Source organism: Cryptomeria japonica, chromosome 9, assembly GCF_030272615.1.
Source record: "Cryptomeria japonica chromosome 9, Sugi_1.0, whole genome shotgun sequence".
NCBI lineage: Eukaryota > Viridiplantae > Streptophyta > Pinopsida > Cupressales > Cupressaceae > Cryptomeria > Cryptomeria japonica.
Window position 1 is genome coordinate 738,677,567 of NC_081413.1, and position 22,834 is coordinate 738,700,400.

A 22,834-nucleotide genomic window follows, 5' to 3' on the forward strand; every position below is an offset into this window, starting at 1 on the left:
TCTTCTAATTATTAATTAAATATTAATTATTTAATTAATTATGATTTAATCCTTCAAATTAAATAATCTTTATTATTTAATTAAATTCTATTTCTAAAATAATTAAATAGTTTCTATAAATTATTTAATTAACTATTTAATTCTTCTAGTTCTTCAAATTCTAATTTCATTTAACTCCTTATTTATTTTAATTTCTTCCAAATTCAAATACATGTGCATGATTTCAAAAATCAAAGTCAAGTTCTAAATATATTCAAATACTAAATTGAATTAAAATAAATTCAATTATTTGAATAAATATCATGCAAAGATTAAATTGATAATCTAAATCTAAATGCAAGCACATGCTAAATTAATTAATTCAATCAATTAATTAATTAAATCATTTATCTCTCCAATCTCTATTTCCATCTTTCAGTTAGCTTTTTCTAAATTAAGCTTTCTGTGTCATCTCTTTATTTCCACTAATCATTCTTTTTATTCCTTCAATCAACTTTTTCTCATTCAGTTGACTCAATTAATCTATTCCATCTATTGAGTTCCACTCCTACAATCAACAGTTCAACTATCAATTTTCATGTGCGCTCACCTGAGTTCCACCTCTTAATCAATTTGTTCCACCTTTCAATCAATCTTCTCCAATTTTCTATAAATTAAGCATCCAATCTCCATTTTCAATAATCACGAACTTTGAATCTTTGTGTCACTTGCAGGTTACCAGCGCAATATCTGAGAGCCATCATACCACAGAGAGGAGAAGAGCAATGGAAGCAATACGCGATCTTGGGATAGGGAGTTTTTGATTTCATTTGATTATTTTAATTCCTATTTGCTTGATTGTGTTATTCCATTGTCTTATTTGTTAAATTCTTTGGTTAGAAGGGATTCATGATTTTAAGCACTCGACCAAATATCGCCACGCATTTGGTCTGTCAGATTTACGCATTCGCTCTGTCAGATTCATGCATTCGGCCTGTAAGTATCACACAATCGCACAGGTAATTACACAATCGTCTCTGTCAAGTTTGTAGTTTATGTTTTCTGTTAGTTTGGTTTTACTACTAATCTTCTGTTTACAGCTTGTGGCGGATTTGCAGAGAGGATTAGATTAGTATTTTTGCATGCACACTTCACACTTCATTTTTAGTGCTTAAAATCAACAATAGTTAAAATGGACATGCATGGATAATCCCACACTTCGATGTTGGTGCTTAAAATGAACATGGGCTAAAATTGACATGCATGTATCTCACACTTGGTTTTTGGTGCTTAAAATCAACAAATGGTTAAAATTGACATGTATGCCTTCATACTTGGATTTGGTGTTTAAAATAGACATGCACATGCATATCTAACTCCTAAATTTGGGCCATAAAATGAATGTGAATCAACCTGCATTAGATTAAATCATTTTTCTTTTTTTTAAGGTAAAGAACTTTTTATTGTGTCTGGGTTGAACCTACTATTGCACTAACTGACTTTCCACCCGCCTTTGGGGTCTTGGGAGAAAGAAGGAAGGTGACAACAACATCCAAATTTTCTTTTATTCTATGTAGTGAGGGGTATCTTTGACTGTGGATTTCATCACCCCACAGAGGTACTTTGAATTGGGATGCGTTGGGGATATCATCTCTCCCAGCGTACTCTCGAGTGGGTTTTTCAAGCCGCTATATAAATATACTGGTCAGGTGGCTAGAGTGTTGAGTGAATTCGACGTATGTGGGGGCCTTCCCTGCATTGATAAGCTCAACTAAAGCCTTAAGTGGCTTGCTCTGAGAATCCGTTGTTGGATCAGGACCCCTCGAAACCTAATACTAAGAACCAATTTAGTTGCCAAAAATCCTACATTCACTGGTTCCGGGAGTGCAGATCGTACCCCATAAATACCCTTCATGTACCTTACACTATGATATAGGAATCCCTCAGCTATAAGATCCTCGGATCTTCGGGGTAAGAGAGACTGGCATACTCAAGAAGTGTGTGCCGTGGAGTGGAGCCAATGCTACCAGACTCTCTATTTGTTCATTTTGTCTCGGTATTTCGTAAGGGCCTCACTGAATGGTGTCCACTATCCAACCTAAGATTGTATTATGTGCTTTTTTATGTATCGTTGTGCTAGACCAGTATTGAGTCAGCCCCTTGGGCTATTTCAGGCCCTATCCCACATATCTCTGAATTTTTCGAGATTGTATGAAAATTGAGTCAGTCAACTATGCATACTAACCATCAATTGTTCTCAGATTTGGAAAACTACAAAACATTGTCCTACACACAAAGTTATAGAAAACAAAGTCCATTTTGAAACCAAAACTCAAAAGTCCTTACATACTTGTGACCCTAGGCAGTCTTTTACATAGTCTTTTGCATAGTTCTAATCACGTCCTCATTATCATCCTATGTCCTTTGCATAGTCCCACTTACGTCCTCATTATCATCCTACGTCTTTTGCATAGTCCCAATCACATCCTCATTATTGTCCTAAGTCTTTTGCATTATCATCCATATTAGTTACATAGTCCTACATTATCATATACGTCTTCATCTAGACCTCATATATGTTGAAGTCCACTGTCAGTTATAGGTTCATAGCATGTGCCTTCATGGTTCTCCCAGGTGATGGTTTGCTCCCCTTCGAGCAACCTAATTTAGTTCCAAACGACGGTCAACGAGAAATCATTGATGGTCTAGCTAACTTAGCTTGGGATTTAAGAATAAGCGCACCTCAATATATAGGAGTCATACACGAGATAAACATTGAGTCTAGGATTTCCCGTATAATTGATAGAGAGATTGAGGCTGAACAACTTCATCAATAAATGGAAAGACTTGCATTAGAGAAATCTAGGAATGCTCAAAAGGTCTCATGTCAAAATCCTCAATAGAGAGTCTAGTAAAGCCTTCCATTTACGTCCACAGTTTAGGGTTAAGTCATCGTCTTGCATAGAACCACTCTCATATAAGCAATTTTAGATGCTCGTCACAAGGTCACAGAAAGCAAAAGGAATAATGGACCCGAATAACACAGTCTGTAAACCCTACTTGGAATTTAGACATGTCAATAGGTCAACACTTAGGTACATAGACAATGTCCACCCTAAACGAATTACAACAACATTTGACAAAGGAAGAAATTGAATCCGCACAACAAGACCCACATGTCCTCATGATCCTAGATGCACTTATACATAGCGATAGGGACAAGTATCTTTCGTTGTTAATACAAAATGGGGCAAAACTACCTGAGGATTTTGATGTCACAAAGATTTTACCACCAGGAAAAACTTTAGGTCAAGATAATAGTCAAACTCCACCCTTGACACAAATACAAGCAACGACCTCCAGTTTTCTTCAAAACGTACCCATCCAAACAAATGTCAACACAAATGCAAACTTTCAAACAAGTGTGTCATCTTCAACAATCAATGCTAGTATACCATCACAAAGCATATCGATAATATCAAGTGTCTCAACACCTATTCAAACACAAGCAACAAGTGCAACCCAACCTCCAGTTTCCTATTCTATGGGATCCACATATAGTTATCAAAATGCAAATCTAGGTCTTGCCAATACAACAAGTACAACTCAACCAGACATGGGTTCGCATATCATCTATTTCACAATACCTAGTGGAACGCACAACACACAAGGTTATAATCTTGGTACCTTCCAATAACCTCATAGTTATGCAACCATGAATCCTTTTGTGGGACATACACAAACACAAGGTATACCTTTGACACAAACATATATTCTAACACAACAAATACATAATTTACAACAACAAATGACGACCATGCAAACTGGTAATGACAAAAAGAGCTACACAATGCAGGACTTACGTCCTTATCCATTCGGTCACATTATACATGTCGCCTTTCCCACAACATTTTGAAACACCCAAATTTGATAGATATCGAGGGAACGGTGATCCTAGAGATCATATGAGAGAATTTTTTACAGCATGTATAGAGGTTGCCTCAGAAGATACTTATCTAATGAGATTATTTCCTAAAAGTCTGGGAGGTCCAACTTTAGAGTGGTTTTCACATTTACCACCAACCATGACATCATGGGGAGAATTAGCTGAACAATTTATTGCAAACTTCTCGCACAACATTGGCACCTCGGTTACTTTGATGGACTTGTGTGCCGCTAAACAATATGAGAACGAAACATTTGCATCCTTCATACAACGATGGAGGGCTCTCTATAGGAGGTGCAAGACAGTTATCCTAGAAATAGAGCAAGTGGATATGTTCACAGAAAATTTGATTCTAAGATTAAATATCTGATACAAATGCAATGTTTAACCACATTCAAACAAATCACAGAAAAAGCTCTCAAATATGAGAAGGGACTAGTAGAAAAAGGTCTTATTAAGTATGGAAATACCAACAATAATGACAAATCTAAGTTTTGGTCGAAAAACAAAAATGTGACCAATGATGGTATTGTAGACGCCATAATGATAAACAGAACTCAACCCGTTTTATCTTTGGGAACGAGTCAGTCATCTAATCCACATACAAGAAATAATGCAACCTCAGCAAATGTAAATGCTACACAAAACATGAACACAAGATACCCCAGGGTAAATGCTCCAAAAAGAAATTACACACCTCTAGGAGAACCTATTGAGTTAGCACTCCAAAAGTTAGTATAGACAAACATGATCACTTTACCTGTGGTAAGAGTGTATGAACCAGGTCCTTTCAAACCCACATGGTGGAATGATAATGATTTCTTTGATTATCATTAGACTAAAGGTCAAAAAATGACAAGTTGCTACAAATCGAAAAACTTGGTCCAAGATATGATAGACTAAGGGGACGGGGACATCACAATTGATATCGATAAAACCTCAGCAAACACAAATCATACAATTTTTAAGGATCCTTTTGTTAAGCATGACAAGGGGAAAGCTACCACATCAGGTACCCAAGACAATACAACTAACTACACAAAGGTCTCATACGACTACACTATTCATACAATTAGCTTAGGAGATGTAGCAAACAATCATTCACAAGAAGCACTTGATTAAGATGACCAATATCAAAACACTCACACAAATGATAACCAAATTTGCATGATATCAGAGGTACCGAAGTATGACGATGATAGAAATCTTCGTCTCAAAGACTAGGGGCATGATCAACCATCTCACTCAGGGTGGTTTGAAGATGAACTCATAGAACATATCATGGATGTCCAACATACACATAAAGACTATGAAGAGGGATTTAACATCAATCTTGATAAAACAACCTATGATACAAATGATACAATCGCTACAATCACCATAACTCCAAGAGACAGAGACTGTGAAGTAGTTACTCACAGATCAAAGGTAACTTTACAAGGAATACCACAAAATCAACCAGGAGCAGTAGGAACTTACAATGTTGTTGAGCAACTTAGGAAAACTCCTGCACATATATCATTATTCGAACTATTGTGAATTTCACCCACTCATAGAGCTATACTGGACAAAGCACTTCAAGATTCGATAGTGAACAAAGATATAGATGAAAATGCCTTCCCATCTATGGTGGGAAATCTAACACAAGGCACACATATTGCATTCACAGAACAAGATATTCCTAGTGATAGACTGCTTCATAATGACCCTCTACATCTGGAAGCTTACATTCATAAGAGAAGAATCATAAGAGTACTCATAAATGGGGGAGCCGATCTCAACATTTGTACTTTAAAGCTGGTCAAAGCACTAGGATATTCTTGAACTTCACATTGATTCTTCCAAGAGGATAAATATAAAGGCTTATGATGATGAAGAACGTCCATCAAAAGGCATTGTAACATTACCTGTACAAGTAGGACCTATAATGACAAAGGTCACTTTTCAACTCTTGGACAGAGAGCTGGGATATAACATGTTATTGGGCCACCCATGGATCCACACCATGCAAGCAGTACCATCCACGTTCCATCAATGTGTCAAATTCCCATGCAATGGTATTGAAATCACCATAAAGGGTGATCCAAATCCATTCCAACATTGCAATTATCAGTAAGACAGTGTGGATAATCAGGTACCTATCAATCAGGCCACACCTCTTACTACACAATTGGAAACATTAAAGATCACATAAACAAAAAAAGATATGCCTACAACATCCTCCTTACAAATAAAAGATATGGGTTGTGGAGAGTACTCTATCGCAAATACTACAGTTGTCTCTTTCTCCTAAGTCCTTTGGGAAACCTCACACTACAGTGCAAAAGTGAGACAAAGGAAAAGAAATTGTCAGATATACAGACTCGTGCTCTTTCATTAGATGGGGTGACTTACAAGAAGAATCCCTGAACAAAGATGTTAATCATTGGATAGATAGAGAAGAAGATCATATGACAATACCCAAAATACACACAGATAAGTATGGCAATGGATTCAAAATACTCCAAAGACATGGATATGATGGTACCACAGGCCTTGGGTTACAGAAACAAGGAAGACTAGAACCTGTTGTTCCTAATGATAATCCAGGGAATCAAGGATTGGGATACAAGCATGCACAACATATCACCGAAGCAAGACAACATACTCTTGATATTCTAAATTGACCAAGAAAACCGCCAGACTACATATCACAAAGGAATTTGTCCACACAAGCGCTCCTATCTTCATCTCAAACAAGTAATCAGGTACCTACATCACCTAATGCAGAATCAGATGGAGAAGACATGAGACAACTCCCGCAAGAGCTACCACTAAGTTACAAAATGATGCAGTTGTTGACACAATAGTACAGGCTAATGTGGCAACAAATGTGGGTTTACCACCACCACCCAAATCCCACCCATGGTTATTGTCACTACTTCTACCACGAGAAGCCACTCAAGCTCAACCTAATGAAACTAATGAAGAAAGATTGCAAAGGCTTATACCAGGCTTAAGAAGGGTAACTGATGTCCAAAGAAGACCAGTCAATCTACAACAGAATCAGGGACATGAACAAGAAGAAATAAGTGATGATAGCTCATGTGATGAAACATATATTGAAAGTGAGACATACTCTCATGACTACGAATTCTTATCACTCCATGATTCTAGCCCACCAGAAAGTGTAATATTAAGGAATCAAATAAGGCTTATACGGGATGAAGATACACAAAATCAGTCAAAAAATGAAGTCTTTATGTTATCAGAGTCTACTACAGAAGGGAGTAATGATTTACCCCTAGTGCATTCACACTTGATTGATTGGGGGCAAGAAGGAAAACCAACGCTAGATTGGTTTGAAAATGATGAAGCAATTTCAGAATTTCTAAGAGTTAGAGAGGGATTTCCATAAGGTGATCATAAAGCAGGGTTTGTTATAGACCTGAATAGAATGACATACTTTGGAGAAGAAAGTACTTCTACAACAGAAGATAAGGATCAAACTACTCATAATGACAAGAGTGACTTGGGGCTATGGAAAGAGAAAGGTCAGCATTACTTATAGAGGAAATAGAAGAAGTAAACATAGTAGAAGGGGAGGTTGTACATAACATCCATCTGGCAAAATCACTAAGCAAAGAAGAAAAAGACAGATTCATTCATTTTTTCAAGAAATGACCTATCGACTTTGCTTGGTCCTATTCAAACATGCCAGGTTTAGACTCTGAATTAGTGTTGCATCACTTACCTTTGATACCGAGAGTCAAACCTTACAAGTTAAAATTGAGAAAAATGCATCCTAGTATCGCATTACTGGTTAAAATAGAACTACAAAAGTTGTTGGATGTAGGTTTTATTAGACCTATTGACTACGCAGAATGGATATCCAACCTGTTACCTGTGACTAAGCCCATGAGAGGCATAAGAATCTGTACTGAATTTCGGGATCTAAATAAAGCTTGTCCTAAGGATGACTTTCTGCTACCCAATATCGACATGATAGTTGACCTAACAGCTGGAAATGAGATGCTATCCTTAATGTATGGTTTTTCAAGATACAACCAGATTAAAATTGCACCAGAAGATCAATATAAAACAGCCTTTACATGCCCATGAGAAACATACTGCTGGAATGTGATGCCATTTGGTCTCAAAAATGCCGAAGCAACATACCAAAGAGCCATGACAACATTGTTTCATGACATGATCCACAACATAATGGAAGATTACGTGGATGACATATTGGTTAAATCAAAAACAAGAGAAAGTCACCTTGCAGTTCTTACACAAATACTTGATCGGTTGGAACAGTATAATGTCAAATTAAACCCAAAGAAGTGTGTATTTGGCATAACAACAGGTAAACTGTTAGGGTTCATAGTGTCAAACAGAGTAATTGAAATAGACACTGCCAAGGTCAAGGCAATCATTGATATGCAACCTCTGTCAACACTTAAACAACTCAGAGGGTTACAAGGAAGACTGCAATCCATAAGGAGATTCATAGCACAATTGGCAGATAAGTGTCACCCATTCCAGCATTTACTTAGGAAAGGAGTTACTTTTAAATGGACAGAACAATGCCAGGAAGCTTTCCAAGCTCTGAAAGACTATCTTTTGAACACACCAGTGTTAATATCTCCTACTCTAGGACAAACTCTATTGTTATACACATCAACAATGAACTCAGCTCTAGGAGCTCTATTGGCACAACATGACAAAAATGGAAAAGAAAGAGCCATTTATTATATAAGTAGGACTTTGATTGGCTATGATCTTAATTATACCCCCATAGAGTGAGCATGCTTAGCAGTAATGTTTGCATCCCAAAAGCTTAGACATTACATGTTGAGTCATAAGGTACAACTCATTGCACGCTTTGACCCACTCAAGTACCTATTGAGCAAAGCAACATTGACCGGGCGATTGGCTAAGTGGGTTATGATCCTGAGCGAGTTTGATATAGAATACATAGATAGAAAATCCATGAAAGGACAAATTATAGCAGATCAATTAGCAGAGGCTCCTATACAGGACAATCACCCATTGCTGATAGACTTTCTAGACGAATCCGTGTTTACATTAATTGCCTCAGTAATGTGGAAGTTATACTTTGATGGGTCATATACAAGTCATGAATCCGGAGCAGGGATTCTCTTCATTACTCCTCAAGGGGACATTATACCTAAGTCATTTAGGATCAATTTCCAATGCACCAACAATATGGCTAAATATGAAGCTCTCCTCATAGGGCTTCGTACAATTGTACAATGGAAAATACAAGAGTTACAAGTCTATGGTGATTCACAGTTGATTGTGAACCAGGTCAATGATGATTACAACACGAAGGATGACAAACTCATGCCTTATAAGAAGTTGGTCAAAGATTACAAGGAGCACTTCAACAAAATTACCTTCGAACAAATCCCAAGAATACAAAACAAGGCAGCAGATGCAATGGCAACCATAGGATCTCTTCTGAATATGCCTGCTAACGAAACTCAGTTTGAGTTCATCATAGAACAGTTGATGCTACCTGCATATGAGACTCCCCTATTAGAATATGTATGTGCAATCGTGGGTCCAAAATCACCTTGGTACAATGAAATATATACATATTTACATACTCAATACATGTCACTGGATCTATCCAGGAATCAAAAGAAGACATTTATTTATCAAGCATCTAGGTACACCATTATAAATGATACTTTGTATAGAAAGGGTTTTGATGGAACTCTTCTCCGATGCCTGGATGAGAATGAGGCACACCTTGCTTTAAAAGAAGTCCATGATGGAATCTGTGGGGCTCACCAAAGCGGTCCGCCATTTTCAAAGAAATTGTTGAGAACAGGTTATTACTGGCCAACCATGGAAAAGGATGCTTACAAGTATGTACAGAAGTGTAAACAATGCCAAATGCATGGAGACCTTATTCATGCACCAACACAATATCTTCAACCCATCACATCTCCATGGCCATTTTCACAATGGGGATTAGATCTAGTGGGTAAAATCAACCCTACTTCTTCCAATGGGCACAAGTTCATCTTGACAGCCACTGAATACTTTACCAAATGGGTTGAGGCAATTCCTCTAACATACAACACTAGAAAGCAGATAGAAAAATTCATGCTCAACTCCATTATATATAGATACAGAGTTCCAATGTGCTTTGTTATAGATAACGGGCGTCCATTTAAAAACCAGGAAGTGAAAGAGTTGTGTGACAAATTTCATATACAATAGAGGTTTGCCACACCATACTATCCACAAATTAATGGGCAAGTAGAGCCTACAAATAAAACAATACTGAAAATTCTTAAGAAAGTAGTCACTGCCACAGGATAGGAATAGCATCTCCAGTTAACTCCTGCTCTCTAGGCTTACAAAATAGGAGTACGCACACCTACAGGAGCAACACCATATTCCTTGGTCTATGGGACAAAAGTGATACTCCCCATTGAAATAGAAATACCATCTCTAAGAGTCTCCTTACAAGACGTCATATTAGAGGAAGACTACAGGGTAGCAAGGTTACAAGAACTCAAAACCCTCTATGAAAAAAGACAAACAATGTTTAACCATCTACAAGGATATCAAAATAGACTGAGACGAAGTTATAATAAACGGGTCCGCCCATGAACTTTTCAAGTGGGAGATCTAGTACTTAAAGAGAATCAAAGGAACCTAGTGGAATGAGAAAGGCCAGAGAAATTCTAACCTAACTGGCTAGGTCCTTTCATTATAACAAGGGTCATAGGCAATGGAGCATATAATTTGGCTACCATGGAGGGAGATCCACTCTCTGACCCTATGAACAACATGCACCTCAAGCGATATTATACCTAAGGGGTGTATAGTTTAGGTTTTATTTTCCACACTGCATATCATATCATTTAAAACACTGCATTACATATAGTTTCTTTTTTAAATGCATCACATTCTCAAATCGACAATTACATATAGCAGCATCAATAAAACAAGGCAACTGTCCATGTTTATCATCTGTTTGCATCTAAGGAAAACAAGGGTCATTTCCTTTCTTTGATATTCGGACATGAAGTCTTTGAGGTCCTAAGGTCATTCATTTTCAACATTACCCTGTGACGATGCTTTACTTATGGTTGGGTAGTAATTTCACTATTTGAGACTTGTTAACCCACAATCTATCAATTGCTATATCTCACACATTAAGAAGATCTCTAATTCATTCTAGACACCTAGTTGATCATATGGCTAGTGAAAAATCTAAAATTTTTCTTCAGTGCCGCTCTAATTGTCACACCCAAGTAGGTTTCATTACTTACAAGTCAAGGAAAGAAAATGAAAGAAAAGAAAAAAAAGAGCTATGCCAAATATTCAAGGCAAAAGAACAATGATATATAACTAAAATATCATGAATACAAATGCGATAAAAAATCTTGACTATGGGAACATGCAAGTAACTCCTTCAGGGCTATGAACACCTTCTGGCAATAGAGCAATATTTGAGAAATTACAGTTTATAACCTTGTCGGAGCTCTCAAGGCTTGTTGGTAGCGAGGCTCTATTCGGGATGCTTTTGAAGTTAGAATAATCCATGTAGCTAGTCATATAGGATGCTAATGATCTTTAGTGAACACAAGAGCAGGAATTAACTCATCTGCACACACATGGGCAAACAAAGATCTAAGTTTCAAGAACCAATGGGGAAGTTTTCTGCGTCTCCATTTGTAAATCCTAGTCACTAAGTGTGTTGAGATGAATGTTCCTAGGGACCTTAGAGATCGATTGACTGCTTATCTATGAAATACTTTGCACCTCCATTTCAATTGGTGTATTGCAAATGCAAAAACAAACACAGTCAATGTTGTTCGAATAGGAAATGCATCTTCATTCTGCATATTGCATTCACATAGGTCATGTCAAAAATAAATTTGTCTCCACATACATTTTGCAGATCATCATGTCATACAAGTCTGCACACTGGAGGCATAACTGAAAAAATCCAAAAAAATCATATAAAGTCCTGAAAAAATCAAAAAAATCATATAAAGTCATGAAGCAATCCTAAAAATCAGATAACGTCCTTCAAAAAATCCAAAAAAATAATGAAAAACACAAAATTCAAAAACAGTGAAAAACAAAAAAATCCAAAAAACAATGAAAAACTCAAAAATTCAAAAATAGTGAAAAACACAAAATTCAAAAAACAATGAAAAACAAAAAATTCAAAAACATTGAAAAAACCATAAAATACCAAAAACATCCATATAATGTCCTAAAAAAAATCAACCAAAAACATTCAAATATCGATCTACATAATCCAAAAACATCAGAAAAAGCTCTTGGAAAAGAACTAAAAAATCGAAAATCAATCAATCAGAAAAACTTGAAATAAAATGTCTTGTGAGAAACAAATACCCTAGCAGATATCCAACAAACACTTCACATGAAGTTAACAAAGGATACGACTATCCCGTCAATTGTCTGCAATCAACTGATCAAACTGTCTTATCAGTCGTATCATATCCATATCAACGTGATTATTAGCTTGTCTTAAACAGAAGAGAATACACTCAAAATCAGACAGGTCAGTCTTAAACAGGGTCCGCAACTTTATGAGATCAGACATTATCAACCATCACATCAAATAACCGAGAACAAAGGCACAAGGTCAGTATAGCTGCTGAATTTTGTTCAGGTCAGTCTTTATCTTTTTATCATTTGGCGACAGATATTGTTCCTATGCTACTCAAGGATGTCTACAAGTGACTAGAGGAGCTATGATGGGCATTAGGTTTTTCTTTGTTTGCTATTTGTGGTGTGAACCAATGAAATTCTAGGGAAATTGCTCTAGTGGGTGTCTGTGATAAGAGCCTTCACGTCAAGGTGAAATCGCCACACATACCTCGACCCCTAGCGTAATTCCCAGAATGGAGGGTTCACTCCTTGTCTGCTACGTGTTTGTTTCTACAATGAGATATCTTTGCATCTTGGTTCCTTATACCTTGATGTGCTAAGCTTCATTGTTCAATAACAAGGCTCAGTGATGAATATATATTGATGCAATAAAATATATGACAGAGGTTCATGATTCCTTCAAATTTCATTCTCATCTCATTTGCTTATTGATAGTTTGTTGATTTCTCATCTTCTTTCTAAATCGTGTTCTTTCTAACATTCTTTCTATCATAAATTTTCTTTCTATCATCTAACTAACATTTCTTCAAGGTGTATCTGAGTTAAAATTGGTTCAACCATTATCATACAAAATTAAACAAAAAACATTCATTATAAGTTCCATTGCATTCATAATAATTTCATAAAACATTCATTATAAATTTCATTGCATTCATTAGCACCATTAATACATACATGAACTACCATTGCATAGAATCAAATATATATGCATATAAAACTCATAGCATCATATAAGCATACATGGAAAACAAAACATAAATAGATCACTATCAAAACCCGCATGTCATATATATATATATATATATATATATATAACTCAAAAATGATAATGTGTGTGAATACAATAAATAAGCCCGAAGGCTCAGATAACATGATCAACCAATACTGCCTCTGTCAATAGGTGGATCCTGTCCACTAGATCCTGTCCCAGGATGTCGAGGTGGTCCCATAACACCACCACTGCTAGTCCATCATGAAGTAGATCTACTCGATCTCCTCCCCATAAATGCACTAAAGCTAGGCTCTCTTTGACCCTCAGGGATGGCTCTCTCATATGTCTGCCGATAATAAATAGACTCCTGCGCAGCAGTGAAATACCTATCTGCCTGGTCGCGCGCATCTATACCTGCTCTAAAAAGCTGATCAAAGGCATCCATGGTAATCTGACATCTCCACACTGCCTCATCTCTCTCCCTCTAGAGACGATCTCTCTCAGCCTCAAGGGCACCATAATCTACACGATAAGTCTCTCACTCGATATCTCATCTAGCGACCTCATCCTCCAAACTCTGGACCCGTGCTCTAAGAGTCTGTAGCTCATCCTCCTCACCAACCTGTCCTATCCCACCCTCTACACCAGGAACATCCTCTAGCTCCGGCATATCCTCATCATCACCTCCACCCTTTCTATTCAATGACTCAAAAGAATCATCGCTATCCTCACTGCTAATCTCCCTCATCTCCTCCCTCAACATCCTCATCTCCCTCATCTCCTCCCTCATTATCCTCACATCCTCCCTCAACTCCACCCTCTCCTCCTCCTCCGAATCTCTCCCCTACGTCTATCCTCAATTGCTATCTAGGATGGTGAATTTGCTACGTTGTAATCGAAACAACAGGATTAGTCAAAGGCACTAGCCCGTGCCTAGCAAACCACACATCGTACTCTGTCGTCGTCCTTGGATCCGCTGCACCTCTACCCCAACCCCAGAGTAATGGCTGTAGAGAATCAAACTTAGCAGAAGCAATATGTGGTTGTATGCACACACCCCAATTAGATACCTCCCGCGATACATGAGCAAAATAAGCAGTAACCACAGGTGTCACCTGTACCTCACCAAACTGTCTCAGAACCCGCCCTGGAAGATACATCTCGATAATCCGCTGGGTCTCAAAGGTCCTACCAATAAGATATCTCTACTGTTGGCAGAAAGACAAGTGTACTACATCATCCTCCCAACCGGGGCAATCTAAGTATGGTCTCCAAATAAAATGCTGCAATATGTCCAACTGATGTCTCCAGTACAAGGTGTTCCCCGAACCCCTGTGTCTGATACCTGTTGTATACCTGAAAGCATAAGGCTCACCAGGCTGCAAGTCTACATGAATGATAGACCTAGAAATAGAAATGTGCTCCCATGCCCATGTCTACAAAAGAGTAACACCACAACTGATAGAACGGTATCCAAGATACACAATACCATGCAACTGATAGTACAACGTGGCTAGTAGACAAGGACCCCAAGCATACAATCAATGATGAACAATCATATCATGGAGAATTCTACCCCATCCAACTAGAAACCCATGACCTCATCTGTCAAGTATCAGTAAACCACCGACAACACCACATAATACAATAGTCAGGTCATCATAGTCTAAGCAGGCCTAAGGGATGTCATAACGGCCACTGATCTGCAAGTCCTAAATCTCACACTCAAAAAGTGCACATAGTCCAACAATGCCATCATCATGGTCATATACAACTCTCTCACCATGAATGGGAATCCATAGTGTTTATGGTGAAAATGGATAACAACAACAACAAGATTGAAAGGCTAAATGAATTCAACCACAAAACCCTAGCCTAACAATCAACAAAGATCCACCATAACATATGAAGATTACCTAAGACAATGCAAATCAAATGAAATCACAAAGATTATACCATCAGATGTCTAATAGAATTTTGATCTCCATTCTTCCTATCTCCATTGATCTTGCTTGATATATTTGCTCTCAAATTTTATGTGCACAAGAGCTCAACAAAGAACAGAATGTGGTTGCAAGTAGGATCGTAGTGTAGTCAAGTCCTCCAAATTGTCGATTAGGGTTTGATAATGAAGAAGGCATCTCCTTAAATAGAAGACACAATATGAAATGGAGGGATGAGATTGAGAGGTGTAAAAGGAGGTTGGCTATGATTAGAGGGTAGGTAGAAGAAATAATAAAATAATGAAAGAGGTAGGTAGTGTAGGAATTAAGAGATGAGTGACATGTGTCATGTGTAGAAAAGGATAATGAATTAATTAAATAAATATAGATTTATTTAATTAATAGAAGAAGTAGGATAATTAAATAAATAAGATATTTATTTAATTTAGGAAAAGGATAATTTAAATAAATAAATGTATTTATTTAAATGAGAAATAAGGCTAGAAGAGGATAAATGAATTAATTAAATAAATAAAGATTTATTTAATTAATAGAAGAATTAGGCCTAGATAATTAAATAAATAAAATATCTATTTAATTAGACATGACAATTTTGGGTGTCTACATTTTGCCCCTCTTTGAGACAATGCGGCTTGTCGCGTTATTTCAAAGAAGATAAGATGAACTGATACAGAGTTGCCCCAAGATGGGAATGATATGCCCCCTCGAGAGATTGGATGAAAATGTCTGAAAAGATTGCAGACAATCTCTTGATAAGAAAGACGGGATAGAATGGATTGACCGGATAAAGTGACAAAGTCACGGGATAATGAAGACTGACTCGGGAAATGAGGGCTAGGGCAGTCTATAAGATAGACCACGGGGGAAAATACATCCTCATTGTCATCTACACCTTCACAAGATCAAAGTGCAGAGTGAAAAAAGAGCAGGAGCAGTCAGCAGCGATGGCTTTCATGCATAGATTCGACCGTGTTCGCCGATTTCAGAGGCCAGCAGAGGCAGGAGAGCCGGTAAGTACCACCAAACCTCCTTGTACTTTGACGCATTCAATTTTGTCATTAATGCATGTCGAACAGAGCAATAAATGCGCTTAGAGGTAGAGTTAAAACAAATTTCAAAAACCGTTGAAACGCGTCTGTGTCGGTGCCAGGTGCGTCTGTGTCCGCCAGGTGCGTCTGTGTAGGTGCCAGGCGCGTCTGCGTCTGGGACCGCGTTTGCGTCGGATGCGGGTGCGTTTATGTCATTTAGGGGCGTCTGCGTCGCCAAGTCGCGTTTATGCATGGTATAAGCACGTTTGTGTTATACAAGTGCGTCTGTGTTGTACGGGCGTGTCTGTGCAGTCTGTAGGCGTGTTTGTGTCAGTCAAGCACATTTGCGTTGAAAAATGCAAGTTTTGGTCTTCTAGGTCAAATCGACAGTTCTATGATGAGCATACGCTGTCGATTGGATAAGCTGCTGAGAGGATACACTCAAGAAGGTCCTCTAGGAAGACTAGGATAGATCAAGACACTTTGTGATGAACAGTGAGTACCAAGATAGAGTACTTTGTGATGAACAGGGAGTACCCAAAGTATGAGCTGCACTTTGTGATGAACAGGGAGTGCAAATATGAGTAACACTTTGTGATGAACAGTGAGTGTCACCCACGGAGTACTTTGTGATGAACAGGGAGTACTACTAGGATAGATAGTAACACTTTGTGATGAACAGTGAGTGTCACTAGAATAAATAGCTATGTGCATTTAGATAACGAGTAGCATTTTGTGAGAAACAGTGAATGTCATGATGACTGACATGATTTTATTTGTTTGACTGCAGGAGTACTTGCCGATGCTGGAGTCACGGGAGAGATTCCCGTCGATGCAGAGGTTGCGACCTGAGCTGTCGGTTGGAGACAGAGCTACCATCAAGGAGATGGGTCTGAGACATGTATTGTATGTGCCTGAGTTTCGGGCAAACATGGGTTTGCTGACTGCGCTTGCTGAGAGATGGCACTCTGAGACGTGCACATTCCATTTATCGATGGGTGAGATGACAGTCACCCTTGAGGATGTATATAAGATTCTGCGGGTGCCGATCGATGGAGATTTGATCCCCTACGATCGAGATGGAGACCGGGAGGCATTGAGATGGGTACTTCAGGACCCTGGATTAGAGATGAGGGTAGGACACGTGGCATGGGACACCATGACTGCTACAGGGTTAGCATTGCCGGCCGTGATCGAAGGAGCGATCAGTGGATTCCTATGTCCAGACAGGGCGACACAGGGATTGGCTGTGGGCTGGGGGGGAGCACTAGAGACACTGGTGACATAGCACACCAGATATGCCTGGGGACCATGTGTGCTGGCCCATTTATATTACGAGCTTCACTAGTTTGTTTATCATGGGTCAGTGGGATTGGGCTGCGGGGTGACACTATTGCAGGTTTGGGCTTACGAGCATCTGCCAGTGATGAGGCCAATACACTTCAGAGGCAGGGGACATGGACGCAGTTTTGTGCATCTGTACGATATGATCACCTCGCAGCCACGGATTGGCAGGTTGGAGCATTGGCGGCGGGTGCTAGATGATATCGATGTGGTCATATGGAGACCATATCTAGGCTGCGAGGAGTGGGAGGATGATGCAGTGGATCTGGCCTACACCTTCCAGAGCAGGTACCTGATTGGGCGGACGCCCTATGTGCTAGAGAGGTAGCTTGTGGATAGGGTTTGCAGGCAGTATGGCAGGATTCAGAGGATGCCACAGGGCTAGGGCATGTATGCCCGCACAGTCAAAGATCAAGCGTAGTTTGGGCCGCTACTGTCATATGATCAGGCGCTTACACAGCTGGCAGAGATGGTGCCCCTACCCTAGGACATGTGGCCTAAGATTGAGGACACCGGGATGGATGCTGAGTATTCAGCATATTGGGCAGAGCATCCATTCCCATGATTGACAGATTCAGGGGAGCTATTGGATGGAGATGGAGGTGGGGACGATGATGATGATGGTGGAGGTGATGGGGGTAGAGGCCGATGGCGATGGAGGGGAGTAGTTGGGGAGAGGCGAGTTGCACCTCAGAGGGAGGGTGGGGAGGAGAGACAGGCTCAGGTGGTGAGGGGCCGCAATGGATTGCCCTTACAGGTACTAGCAGCACAGGGTCCCAGGCAGGTACAGAGATAGGGACAAGTGCCAGTATAGGCACAAGAGTAGGGACGGAGACAGGTACAGGCACAGAGGCATGTACAGAGACAGGTACCCGTACAAGCACCAGTACAAGTATAGGTACAGGGGCAGGCACCCGCAGAGGGGGAGCCACAGGCAGAGGCAGAGGGGGCTGACCCAGAGGAGGATGAGCTGATTGAGCTTAGGGAGATCTGCCAGGGCCAGGTAGATGAGATACAGGATTTGGAGAGGGAGAGAGATTGGCTCAGGACGAGGCTCAGAGATACTGAGCGAGAGAGAGATCAGGCTATCCAGCGCTATACAGAGGCTGAGACAGCGCTAAGGGCAGGGAGACAGGCAACAGAGGACACAGGGGCAGGATATGCATATGTCCTGCGGGTCAGAGAGGAGATAGGGTACTGGAGGGACCTCTACTACGGTGCAGTGCCAACAGATTAGCGGGCGAGGAGCTTCCATAGACTATCGCGTACAACGACAGCTACGGGAGGGAGTCGGAGGAGGCAGGCATCTAGTGGTGGGGTCATGGGTCCTCCACCACCACCCGATAGAGGGGACAAGCAGGATGATCCTGGGGCGGGTCCCTCAGGGGCTCAGATTCCATCGAGGCCAGCGGCTCCGAGGGAGGGAGTTCATCATAGCCATAGAGGGCTCCCATTGTATCAGTGTTGTACCATTTTTTTGTATTGTAGACACCTGCGGGTGATTGTAGCCATATGATTTTGACATCATTGTATCATGACACTTTATATATATATATGAGATGATTCATCTTTGCGGTAGCTATATGCATGTGTACCTATGTGATAAGATGTTCTTATGTGATGCTTATGATATGGATGCAAATATGTATGTAATGCAATATTTTTGTTCTTTTATGTTTTAAAATGTTATGCCAATGCAAATGTAAATGTATGTAATGCATATGAATATGATAATGCAAATGTAAATTGTGCTAACAGGTGTTGTGTGCAGGATGTGATGCAGTTGTGATATTTATATGTATGTATGAAATGCTTATATGTGGTAATGCAGGTGCAACTACATGAAATGCAAGTGTTTTTGGTGTGTCATTATACTCAGTCATGTTATAGTAGGCTACACGGACTCAAGAAGGATGATGGAAGTCAATCAAGAAAGGGGGATGGAAGACAGAAGATATGAAAGTGAAAGAGCTTCTTGTGCGTTACCATCATTGAGCTTTATTATGGCAAGTAGGTTATGACAATCGAGACATTTGTTCGACTCAGAAAGTCATTGTACCTGTTTGCATGGAGATAAGACAGTCACAAACAAGGAATGCCCCAATTCATACTAGACTCACAGTGTCCTCATATCCTTGGACAAGTCATAGCATTACTAAGAGACAATCCACAGACAACAAAAGAAAAATAGGTGATGATACCCCATCCTTGCCTTTCTAGTCAAAGACATCCTGGAGATAGAATCTCTAGTCAGAGACATCCTGGAAAAGCTAAAAGACATGTCACCAAAAGATGAAATCAAAAGAAAACTAAGACTCGACATCAACATCCACTGTAGTCCTCAAGTTTAGTGTCTCTTGTCACTTGTATAAGTCTTATTCGATTGTGGTCACAATGTTTACTTTCACAGAAAGGATAGATAGCACTGAACCATAATGTTGTCTGAGTTTGTTGAAAGATTTGATTTGTTGAAGCCCATTGTTGCTGCTGTGTCTCATCTGAAACTGACTGAATCCACGAAACTGATACTTTATTGCGGAGAAGATGAAACTTTATTGCGAACTGGCGATGCAAATGTTGCTTTATTGCGGATTGTGTGCGAATAGACTGAACTCCTCGAAACATGTGATGTTCTTAGTTCCACACCCATCACTAGACGTAGGATTTTGCCTTAGCCACAGATAGGATCTGATTTATTATGGATGGAAAGGGATGAAAAGGAATGTTTATTATGAATGGCTAACCAATCTTGGGTAGATCAATTGACAAGCCATGATGGGAATGGGTAAGTTTATTATGAACGAATAGGTTGTGAGTGTGTGCAAAGTGAAAGGATGAAAGTGAATCCTGAAGGAGGGAGGAGCAATGTCTCTACGCATGGCGCTGGTGACCCAGTTTTCACCATGGTACTTGCCCAGGGTGCCACCAAAGTGGTTTTCACCGATGGATGAAATTATTTCTCTTTACTTTTTTCTATTTTTCAATTTTTTTTGTGTCACAAGGCGCCTGTTTGCCAGGTTTTCACCAAGTAACGATTTTTTTTTGTGTTTATGATTTTTTTTGTATTTTTGAATTAGGATATTCCGAAGAGCTATGTGTAGAACTTGTGAAGGTGCATGCTGTTGATAGGATCCTCCAAAGGTTCACCTTCTGTAGTTGAGAGCTGATATGCCCCAGATCCATATGCTGCTGTAATGATGTAAGGACCAAGCCAATTTGGTTCGAACTTGCCCTTCTTCTCTCTGTCTTGTTGATTCTTGGGGTTTTCTCTGAGAACGAAGTCACCTACCTCAAATGTGTGAGGCTTGACCTTGTGATTGTAGCTGCGACTCATTCGTTGTTGGTAAGCCTTGAGATGATTAAAAGCAGTTTGTCTCCGTTCATCCAGCAGTTCTAGTTCTTGTAAGCGAGAGACCCTGTAATCTTCATCAGTGATGATGTTTTGCAAAGAGACCCATAAAGAGGGTAACTCAACCTCAATAGGCAAGATGGCTTCAGCGCCATAAACAAGTGAATAGGGTGTAGCTCCTGTAGGTGTGCGGACAATTGTGCGGTAGGCCCAAAGTGCAGGATTGAGTTGGATATGCCAATTACGGCCAACGTCATCGACTGTCTTCTTGAGGATTTTAAGGATTGTTTTATTAGATGCCTCAGCTTGGTCATTACCTTGGGGGTAATACGGTGTGGAGAAACGATGGGAAATATGGAAGCGGTCACAGAGTTCACGAACATCCTGATTTTTGAAGGGACGCCCGTTATCAGTAATAATGGAAATAGGAATACCATATCGGCATATGATATAGTTAAGGATGAATGTAGCAATCTGTTTTCTAGTGACTTGTGTGAGAGGCACGGTTTCAATCCATTTTGTGAAATACTCTGTGGCTGTGATAATGAATTTATGACCATTAGAGGAAGGAGGGTGAATCTTGCCTATGAGATCGAGTCCCCACTGACAAAAGGGCCAAGGAGACGCAAGTGGTTGTAGTTCTTGTGCTGGTGCATGTATGAGGTCTCCATGAATTTGACATTGCTTACATTTCTTGACAAACTGATATGAGTCTTTTTCCATATTGGGCCAGTAATATCCAGTCCTGATAAGTTTCTTGGCCAAGGTAGGACCACTAGCATGTGGACCACATATCCCTTCATGCACTTCACGTAACGCAATCTGAGCTTCGTCACTTTCTAAACATCTAAAAAGAGTGCCATCTAGACCTCACCGGTATAGGATATCAGCTAAAATGACATATCGAGAGGATTGGCGAATGAAGGTGCGACATTGGTTATTTGATAGATCAGGAGGTAGGGTATTGTCGCGAAGGTATGTGAAGATGGAACCATATAACTGGGATTCGGGACCAACAACGCATATCATTTCAGTAGGAGTGATCTCATATGAAGGAACCAACAGGTTGTCCACCAAGAACTCATAGCAGGTCTCATTTTGAGGTAGATCAATCAATGAAGCAATTGTAGCCATGGCATCTGCAACACGATTCTGCTCTCTTGGTATCTGCTCAAAATCTATCTTTGTGAAGTGTTGTTTTAAATCATCCACCATTTGCTTGTAAGGCAGTAATTTTTCATCTTTTGTTTGGTAATCATTAGTTGCTTGACGGATGACAAGTTGGGAATCCCCAAAAACATGAAGTTCCTGGATCTTCCACTGAACTGCAATTCGTAATCCAGTTGTTAATGCCTCATATTCCGCTATATTGTTAGTGCAAGGAAATGATAAGCAGTATGATTTTGGTATAGAATCTCCTTGAGGAGTTATAAAGAGAATACCAACTCCTGCCCCATGCTATGTGTATGAGCCGTCAAAGTATAGTTGCCATGGCTTTGCATGTGATATTGTTAAAATGGATTCATCTAGAAATTTTGAATTTAGAGGAACATCATCAATCATGGGGGCATTTGCTAACTGATCTGCGATGGCTTGTCCTTTTATTGCTTTTCTGTCCACATACTCGATGTTGAATTCACTCAGGATCATTACCCATTTGGCCAGTCGCCCCGTAAGTGTTGCTTTATTTAGAAGGTATTTGAATTGATCAATTCTTGCAACCAACTTAGTCTTATGAGTGAGCATGTAATGTCGTAATTTCTGGGAAGCAAAGACCATGGTGAGACATGCACGCTCGATTGGTGTGTAGTTTAGCTCATATCCCACCAATGTGCAACTAAT